A 9,328-nucleotide genomic window follows, 5' to 3' on the forward strand; every position below is an offset into this window, starting at 1 on the left:
TTACAACTATTTCTGATGTTCTTGTGTTGACCCAGAACCTATATCAACGGCAAGTATTGTGTCTATTCTCGACCATCTGAAAAGGGGCATACTACGGAATGGCCATGCTGCGACGCAGAACACACGAGTCGTAGTCAAGCAGGTGTTGCTCCGAAATAAAAACAACAATAAAACGACATATGTAGCTACCTATCTGTTAGAATAAATTGTCTTTTGTATCAAATACACTGTGGCCTCCTTTGTACAAATTTCTAATCACGCTAGTTCTGAAGGGTTCTCTAACTTCACTGATTTGAATTTTATGAAATTTCCTACTCTCTCTCCTCGCTTTGCGTTTCTGTTTACGCTGGCTGTTATTTATTCAGCAGGACGCAAAAGACTGGAAATTTCCTAATCCGCCGAAACTGAGCGCTACCTATGAACAAACAAAAGTTTCGGAGATTTAAATATCTATATCTACGTTTATCCACGGTGAGAGAGAGCGAGAGAGAGAGAGAGAGAGAGAGAGAGAGAGAGAGAGAGAGAGAGAGAGGGAGAGAGGGAGAGGGATCTGGGCAGGTGTTGACCCAGAACCAATATCAACGGCAAGTATTGTTAGTATTGTGTCTATTCTCGACCATCTGATGAAGGACATACCTACTACGGAATGGGTATTACGACAAAGACCACATGAGTCTAATCTAACAGGTGTTTCGTTGCTACGAAATAATAACGGCGATAAAAATACATAATATCTGTTAGAATAAATATTATTGTCTTTTGTATCAAATATACCGTGGCCTCCTTTGTACAAATTTCTAATCACGCTAGTTCTGAAGGGTTCTCTAACTTTTCTAATCCGCCGAAACTGAGCGCTACCTATGAACAAACAAAAGTTTCGGAAATTTAAATATCTATATCTACGTTTATCCACGGTGAGAGCGAGAGAGAGAGAGAGAGAGAGAGAGAGAGAGAGAGAGAAGGATAGAGAAGGAGAGAGAGAGATGGAGTGTGGTCAGCGGCAAACTTGGCGTTTGACCTACAGAAAGCCCAAAAATTTGATAAAATTAGGCCAGCCACTCACTATCAAATAGACCTGACAGGTACGGGCTGTTCGAGACAGCCTGTTAGGTCTACCTGATGATAGAGTGTGTGCTCATCAGGTATCAGGTAGACCTGGGAGGCGGACCTTTTCAGCCGTACCTTTCAGTACGAACTCTATGTGTGTGTTCACCAGGTATAATCAGGTAGACCTGACAAGCGGAACTGATCAGGTGTAGGTATTACCTGTCAGGTCTACCTGATAATGAGTGGCTGGCCTAAGAATGAATGCAGTCCGAAACAGTCAGCAATTTCCTCTGCGAGATTAAAACATGATTGCCAAGTTTCACCAACCGTTCAGGAGTTAGGGTGAAATAAATGAAACCAATTGCACAATCGGCAAACAAAACAAAGTGCAAAATTTGGGTCTCGATTCGTTCAATCCATCTGGGGTATTCTGAAGACAATCTAGTCGTAAGAGAAAGCAATTGGAACTTCATTGAAGACATAGCACTCATCCTCAGGGACTCTATTATGTAAGGAACATCCCATTCACCTTTCTTCCAGCGGTACCTCCACATACGAAATGCATTGAATCGGAAGCAATCCCATCATACGAAAAAAAAACTATTGTGCTTTACTGTACCGAAAATAAACATTTTCATATTACGAGAAGAGAGGACAAACTGAAATGTTTGTGTTGCGGATTACTACCAGCTTTTACCCCCGGTATACTGTGTCCGAACAGGGATAGCGATATTTAGAGAGAAGACTGGGATGACAGTTTTCGAAACAAGACTCCGGTTTTTTAGGGACATTTTTTATATTGTAAAAGTTGGGGTAAAAGAACACTCAAATAAGCATCATTCAATCGGATAAGGAAAGTCGTGTGATGTTCACACCAGATTTTTTTATCATAATATTCTAACTTGCAGCAGCAACAAATGTGCTTTTTCGTCAATTTCAAAAGCTCTATTCTCCCTTACAGTATCGTTGTTTACTTGTCTAGAGATGGAGATGCTTCTCTTCATACAGCTACTGCTACTGTGGTAATTATTTCATTTGTTTTCATTATGTCTCTCCCTATCTGTTCAGATGTGTCTAGGGTCTCCAATTTATATTCTCCGTGTCATCGCCCTACAAGGGCGCTCAACCTTTTTTGAAGGCGGGCCAAATTTTGGATACCAGATCAGGCCGCGGGCCACATGATACGTTTGACTGTGTGGTTGCTTGTACAAAGCTCTTAACAATCTTATATTATAAGAACAAGATCCATTCACTCATTCACATTTCACACACTGATCGCTCTATCTCGAGAACCACAACACCTAGAAAGCTGAAATTTGGTAGGAATATTCCTTTTATGGTCTAGGTGTGCAATAAGAAAGGATTTTGCGAAAATCTAAACCGATCCTGAGATAGGTATGATCAATTTTTCATCGCTAAAATCTCCATAAGAAATACACAGAGTACAGAGACTGCGGGAGAGAAAACTTTTCCTCGCTCCCCTAATATTTGAGTTTCGTTTATGTTTTTAGTTTGACAACTATGCAGCTAATAGGGAGCGCGCAGCGCGACCGTATTTTTTATTATTTTCTACAAGTTCGGCCATGCCTTTTCTACAAGTTAGGCCATGCCTCGGGATGAACTAGCGGGATTCCGGAGCGAAGCGACGGAATTCAGCTAGTCTTATATTATAAAAACGAGATCCATTCATAGTTCACATTTCATAGTTCACACACTGATCGCTCTATCTCGAGAACCACAACACCTACAAAGCTGAAATTTGGTAGGAATATTCCTTTTATGGTCTAGATGTGCAATAAGAAAGGATTTTGCGAAAATCTAAACCGATCCTGAGATAGGTATGATCAATTTTTCATCGCTAAAATCTCCATAAGAAATACACAGAAAGCAGAGTCTGCGGGAGAGAAAACTTTTCCTCGCTCGCCTAATATTGAGTTTCGTTTATGTTTTTAGTTTGATAAAAATACAAGTTCGGCCATGCCTTTTCCACAAGCTTGGCCATGCCTCGGGATGAACTAGCGGGATTCCGGAGCGAAGCGACGGAATTCAGCTAGTATAATTTAGCTAGGTTTTCCTACGTTTAATATTTTCTCACGCTTTTAGTTTTCATTTCTATAAAACTCAGGGACGATATTAGATTTCAGGGGCGAAGCCAAGGGAGCGCGAAGCGCGACCTCATGCTCACCCCGCGAAGCTCCCGGGAGCGCGCAGCGCGATCGTTAACAAGGGACCTCAAAGCGCGACCCCATGCACACCCCGCGAAGCCCCCGGAAGTGCGCAGCGCGACCGTAAACAAGGGAGCGCAAAGCGCGACCCCATGCACAACCCCGTGAAGCTCCGGGAGCGCGCAGCGCGACCGCAACTCCGCGTAGCGAACACGCGGGCACCAAGTGCGAGTTTTATCTATACGCGTATTTCGGGTGTTACCCCATTCTCAAGATGATATTTAATTAAGGTTGTAATTAAATATCATCTTGAGAATTAATTTGGGGTAACACCCGAAATACGCGTTATCCCTGCTCATGTCACCTTCCAACAATTCCAAGAAGTCCTCAGGGTCTTTGAGAGCCTCATAATTGCTTGAGTGAGCTGTAGATACAGCAGAAGGGCATCTGCAGAGCCCTTAAAGACCCATTCTATCAATCTTCTTTGAGTTTTTGGAAACCCGTCATCTCTGACTGGAAACAGTATCGAAGGAAACAAGGAATGGTGTTTGCGTTTTATTTTATTGTTCTGTCATGACCATTCTCTATTGTCTCTATTGTTTTTCCATTTCCAGATGGAGTGGGGAGGGGGTTAGGGGTGCACTTTTTAATTTATCTTGTCCTCAATTTCCTTACTCGGTCATGTTTGTTCACCTTGAATTGTCAACAGTTTGTTATCATTATTTTTAGAAACCTTTAACGTAAGGATTTTGTAAATAATAAAATAGTGTAGGACTTAAAATAAGTCTCGAACCTATGTCAGTATATAAAAAAAAGGAAATAAGCCTAACAGGTAAAAGAAAATTGTCATGAACGAAGTATCAGAGTCTGTAATAATAACCTTTGATAAATCTAGTAGGAAGAACGTTCTGAAGATCACTGCAATATTCTCGGAATAACTTAATTATTAAACTTAATGGACCTAGACACTATCCCTGCCTAACAACCTGGAGGGAAAAAAAAGGGATCTTGCAAAATTTCATTCGTGCTAAGTCAGCCATTCTTAACCTATGGTCCGTGGACCACTAGTGGTCCGCGAGAAGGTTTCAGGTGGTCCGCGAGAGGTGAGTAAGGAAAAAGTCATCGTATCTCTACTTTGTATAACATACCCCTAAGAAAGAAAAAAAAATCTTTCCTCTTAACTCCGCTCTTATCAACGATTGCATTTGTAACCTTGAAATTGAAGCAATGATACAGTACCTTGGCGTGTGTGTGTGTGTGTGTGTGTGTGTGTGTGTGTGTGTGTGTGTATGAATTTTGAGTTTTTATTAAAATTAAAAGTTGACATTGATGTAGATAGGTAGGTATAGGTACTAGGAGGTAGTACAGGCCAGGCCCGTATCCAGGATTTTTTTCGAAGGGGGGGGGGACCACAAAGGTGGCTAATACATCAAACGATTTTAAAGTTCATATCATATGTAGGGAATCTCCCTTTTTCATCATCTTCATAAGTAAAGTTCTCCAAAACTATGCGGCGAGAAGCGGGAGAGCACTTGAGATTCTCCCTACTTCAAAATAATCTCCACCACATTTGGTATCTGCACAATGTACCCACAATTTCTTCCAATATTCCAATCAACCAGAGAGAGGAGGTGTCTGTTTTATTTCTGAAATTCTTATGCAATGTGTATAGTGTATATTTTTAGTTTATTACCGAAACGCTGTGGCAATGACCTTGAAAATGCGTGGATGTTGTTCGGAGTGAACTCTGTGGTCCATATCGTTCAAACATGAATTCTTGGAATAGAGTTTCAATGAATGATGAATTGCAGGCCAAAGCGGCCACGAAACAGATGAAAGAATTCAAATAATTCGGTACATTCGGAAGAATATGCCGGTGAGATGCCTAGACATAACTCCATGTTTGTCAATCGCTCTTTGTCAACAAGATAAGGTAAATACCTATGTAATTAGGTATCTTTTTACTTTTTTTTTTACTTCTACTCGGCAACATTGTATGATACAACAACATAGACTACTCATTTTTTCTCTTTGATCAAGATACAGGCAAAAATTTCAAGAGAGCAAAAAGTGGAAGCGGCCACGAAACAGATGAAAGAATTCAAATAATTCGGTACATTCGGAAGAATATGCCGGCGAGATGCCTAGACATAACTCCATGTTTGTCAATCGCTCTTTGTCAACAAGATAAGGTAAATACCTATGTATGTAATTAGGTATCTTTTTACTTTTTTTTTTTTTACTTCTACTTGGCAACATTGTATGATACAACAACATAGACTACTCATTTTTTCTCTTTGATCAAGATAGAGGCAAAAATTTCAAGAGAGCAAAAAGTGAAGCTTTTCTTTTGCCAAGAACTATAGTGAAATTCCGACGGGGTGAAAAAAAAACTCAACATGAATTCCTATCAAACAGATCATGGAATTCAAGAAAAATGAATCTTAACAAAACATGATCTAGCTAGGTAGGTAACTTCTACTTGGCAACATTGTATGATACAACAACATAGACTACTCATTTTTTCTCTTTGATCAAGATACAGGCAAAAATTTCAAGAGAGCAAAAAGTGAAGCTTTTCTTTTGCCAAGAACTATAGTGAAATTCCGACGGGGTGGAAAAAAACTCAACATGAATTCCTATCAAACAGATCATGGAATTAAAGAAAAATGAATCTTAACAAAACATGATCTAGCTAGGTAGGTATAATAGCTATAAAGAGGCACTATAGTGTGTCCAGATCAGTGTGAGGTCCTTCTATGGGGACAGACAGACAGACCGACAGACCGACCGACAGACGACACCGAAGCGAATACAATAGTCCGTCCCAATTCAAGAACAAGCTGGGCCCGTCCCTCCGGGAATTTTTTAGCCCGTAGTTTATTCGATCGTGGTTAAAGAAAGAATACCTACATATGTACCTACCTAATTTGTTTAATATTCAGTTTATTATCATTCTTGATTTGATTTTTTGATTTTACTTTAAAAATGAATCTTAACAAAACATGATCTAGCTAGGTAGGTATAATAGCTATAAAGAGGCACTATAGTGTGTCCAGATCAATGTGACAGCAAAAAAATAGGCATTGTTGCCAAATATGTCACATGTGCAATGGTAGAGAATCTTTAAAAAATAAACGTCAAATATTTTGTACATTTTTCTTTTCACCAGATTTTTTTTCCCTCTACTCTTTCATGCAGATTTCACTGGGATAATAAACGTCAAATATTTTGTACATTTTTCTTTTCACCAGATTTTTTTTCCCTCTACTCTTTCATGCAGATTTCACTGGGAAAATTCAATTGAAAAGGAGACTGTATTCATGTCAGTGTTGGGAAAAAAATCTCCCCGTATAAACGTTCTGGAGATTTTTTAAAAAAAATATTGTCTTTGTTTTGATTAAAGGAGACCAAAAAAAAAAGTTTCTTTTTTCAGAGTCTTGTCAAGCACATACCTACATAAGAAATTTTCTGCATAATTTGAGTTAACCCTGAATGGTTTCTCCCCGTATAAACGTTCTGGAGATTTTTTTTTTTAAAAAATATTGTCTTTGTTTTGATTAAAGGAGACCAAAAAAAAAGTTTCTTTTTTCAGAGTCTTGTCAAGCACATACCTACATAAGAAATTTTCTGCATAATTTGAGTTAACCCTGAATGGTTTCCCGATGAAAATTTACTATTGATGACTTTTTATTCATATTTTAAAAAATAAAATGCGACGCTTAAAGCATCACAGATCATATTTTATTTATTCAGTTTTTTAGACCAAAGTTTTCCATTTCTCCACATTCAAAGTTTTATACCTCATAGGTATAGTTATGTCAGAGCAGCTTACAGCTACGTGAAGAATTGAAGAAAAACAATCAAGTCAGGTACCGGAACGGAGGGAAAAGAATAATAAGAAAATTTCGTAATCATTTCTACGTTGGCAAAAGGCGTAGCCTCAGAATTTTCATTCATAATTTTAAACACAGAACCATAAGCCGGATCCACATGTACACAAATCCTACGCCATGTCATGTTTGCACTTATTAAATGTATGTAGCGGAGAAAGTATATCTCAAGTATTCGTATGCTGGGGAGCTTTGCTCAATCTATTGAGAGATAAAACGTAGAAGGCATACTGGATTAACCAAATTATCAGAGGACCTACCTAACTCACACTTTATAACGAGACACCTTGTATATTTCACCACACAAAAATCGGCTCTAGTACCATATTGATTTTAATCTCAGGCTGACATTCTAACCTTATGACATGGAGCAGAAACTATTCAAGATTATGTCAGAGCAGCTTACAGCTACGTGAAGAATTGAAGAAAAACAATCAAGTCAGGTACCGGAACGGAGGAAAAAGAATAATAAGAAAATTTCGTAATCATTTCTACGTTGGCAAAAGGCGTAGCCTCAGAATTTTCATTCATAATTTTAAACACAGAAAAAGCACAAAGCACATTTTCATTTGAATATTACTTTTTCACCCTCTTGAGCAATTTAATGCGAAGAAATGAAAGAGAGAGCGTTCCTCGCAATGATACGAAAGAAAATGATAAGAAGATGAGGAAAGCCTTACAGTTGAAGATTGTACCAATGTACGAATTAAGTTTAGGATCGAGTGATTGTAGGTATTGCAGGTATAGGTACTTTAAGCAGATGGGAGGATTGAAAAGATGATCTTTAAAATGAACAGAAAGGCTGGATACTATCATGATAAGATTGATAAGAAAGCGTGGATAGATATCTAATAATAAGCAGCAACACAGAGGTTCACTTTTCTCTTCTCTAATTCTCCAATCCTTTACCTCCTTTTCTCTCACTTCGTCCCCCACCCCATGATACACCTTATCATGTCTCTATCTCCTTTAATCTAATATCTTCCTTCCCTTTCTCTCTCTTCTACACTCCTCTATTCTCTCTCTCCCATCTCAATACTTGACATCCTATTATTCTGCTTCTCTTCCCATACGTTCCTCTCCTCTTCCTCCCCATATTTTCCATAATAGCTGAGAACAGGCACGAGAACCCCCTTGAACCCCTAGCCCCCTATTCTCACAGCATTTTATTTATGGGCAACTCCCCAAACCCCCCGACAACCCCGTCTTTCCTCGAGCTCGAAAAATCCTTTTTTCCCATCTCATCATCGTGAAATGTTCTCCAATAAAAATTAACAACATGGAGGATGATGAATGAAGACGTAAGATTTTAAAATTTCAAAGTAAGAAAGAATGAAAGAAAATGGGGGGATGTTCAATGATTTGATTGATGAAATAAAGAAACCAATTTCAAATGCGCTAGACCAATACGTAAAAAATACAAGAACACAAAGGCCCCCTTCCTTTCACGAAAGAAATGCTAGAAGGAGTAGGTAGAAAAAGATAACCCACATTCAAAGGTAGAAAGGTATTCAAAACTAGGTTAGTTGTACCCTTTCCAAAAGAGAAAAAAATCAGCTGGTGTCGCTTCTTGTCGCCCCCTCTCGAATTAATTTTTTTCGAGAACAATAAGATAAAAATTCAACATTAACACCTTCTTCAAATTGAACTGTCACATATCACAAACATGTGCGCAGGTCGGCTGAGTTATCTTTTAAGCGATTTTTGTATCACATCAAGGGTACCTTCTCTGCTTTTCTCTCATGTTTTGCCTTCTCATCTTGCTTTCCAGTATTTCCTGTTCTTCTTCCTCGTATTTTTCGCTAAGTCTCTTCGTTTCGTTCATTTCTCTGTCACTTCTACTATACTTTATTCATTCTTCAATCCGTCTCCCTCTTCTTTTGTCATTTCTTTCGTAGTACTTTTGTCTAAAAAATTTCCCCTCTTCCAAGATATACCCCCTTTTATTTCTTCATTATTTGCAATTCCATTATACTTTGCAAGTATAATGTGATTGTGTTTATTTTAAAAAATACTTTTTGTACTACGAGCTTGAGCACAAACTCGATGTGTTGGTGGTTTCAAAAAATATCATGAGTGGTTTCCAAATACTTACATATATGAATCACCGAGCTAGTTATTTCAGACTACACAACGGAATCATATTAACAGCTACCAGCTACCTACCCAAGTACAAGTAAACTCCTAAATTATTGGATTTATTGGCAAGAAACATTCATTCAC

Source organism: Diaphorina citri, unplaced genomic scaffold, assembly GCF_000475195.1.
Source record: "Diaphorina citri unplaced genomic scaffold, Diaci psyllid genome assembly version 1.1 scaffold382, whole genome shotgun sequence".
NCBI classification, from domain to species: Eukaryota; Metazoa; Arthropoda; class Insecta; order Hemiptera; family Psyllidae; genus Diaphorina; species Diaphorina citri.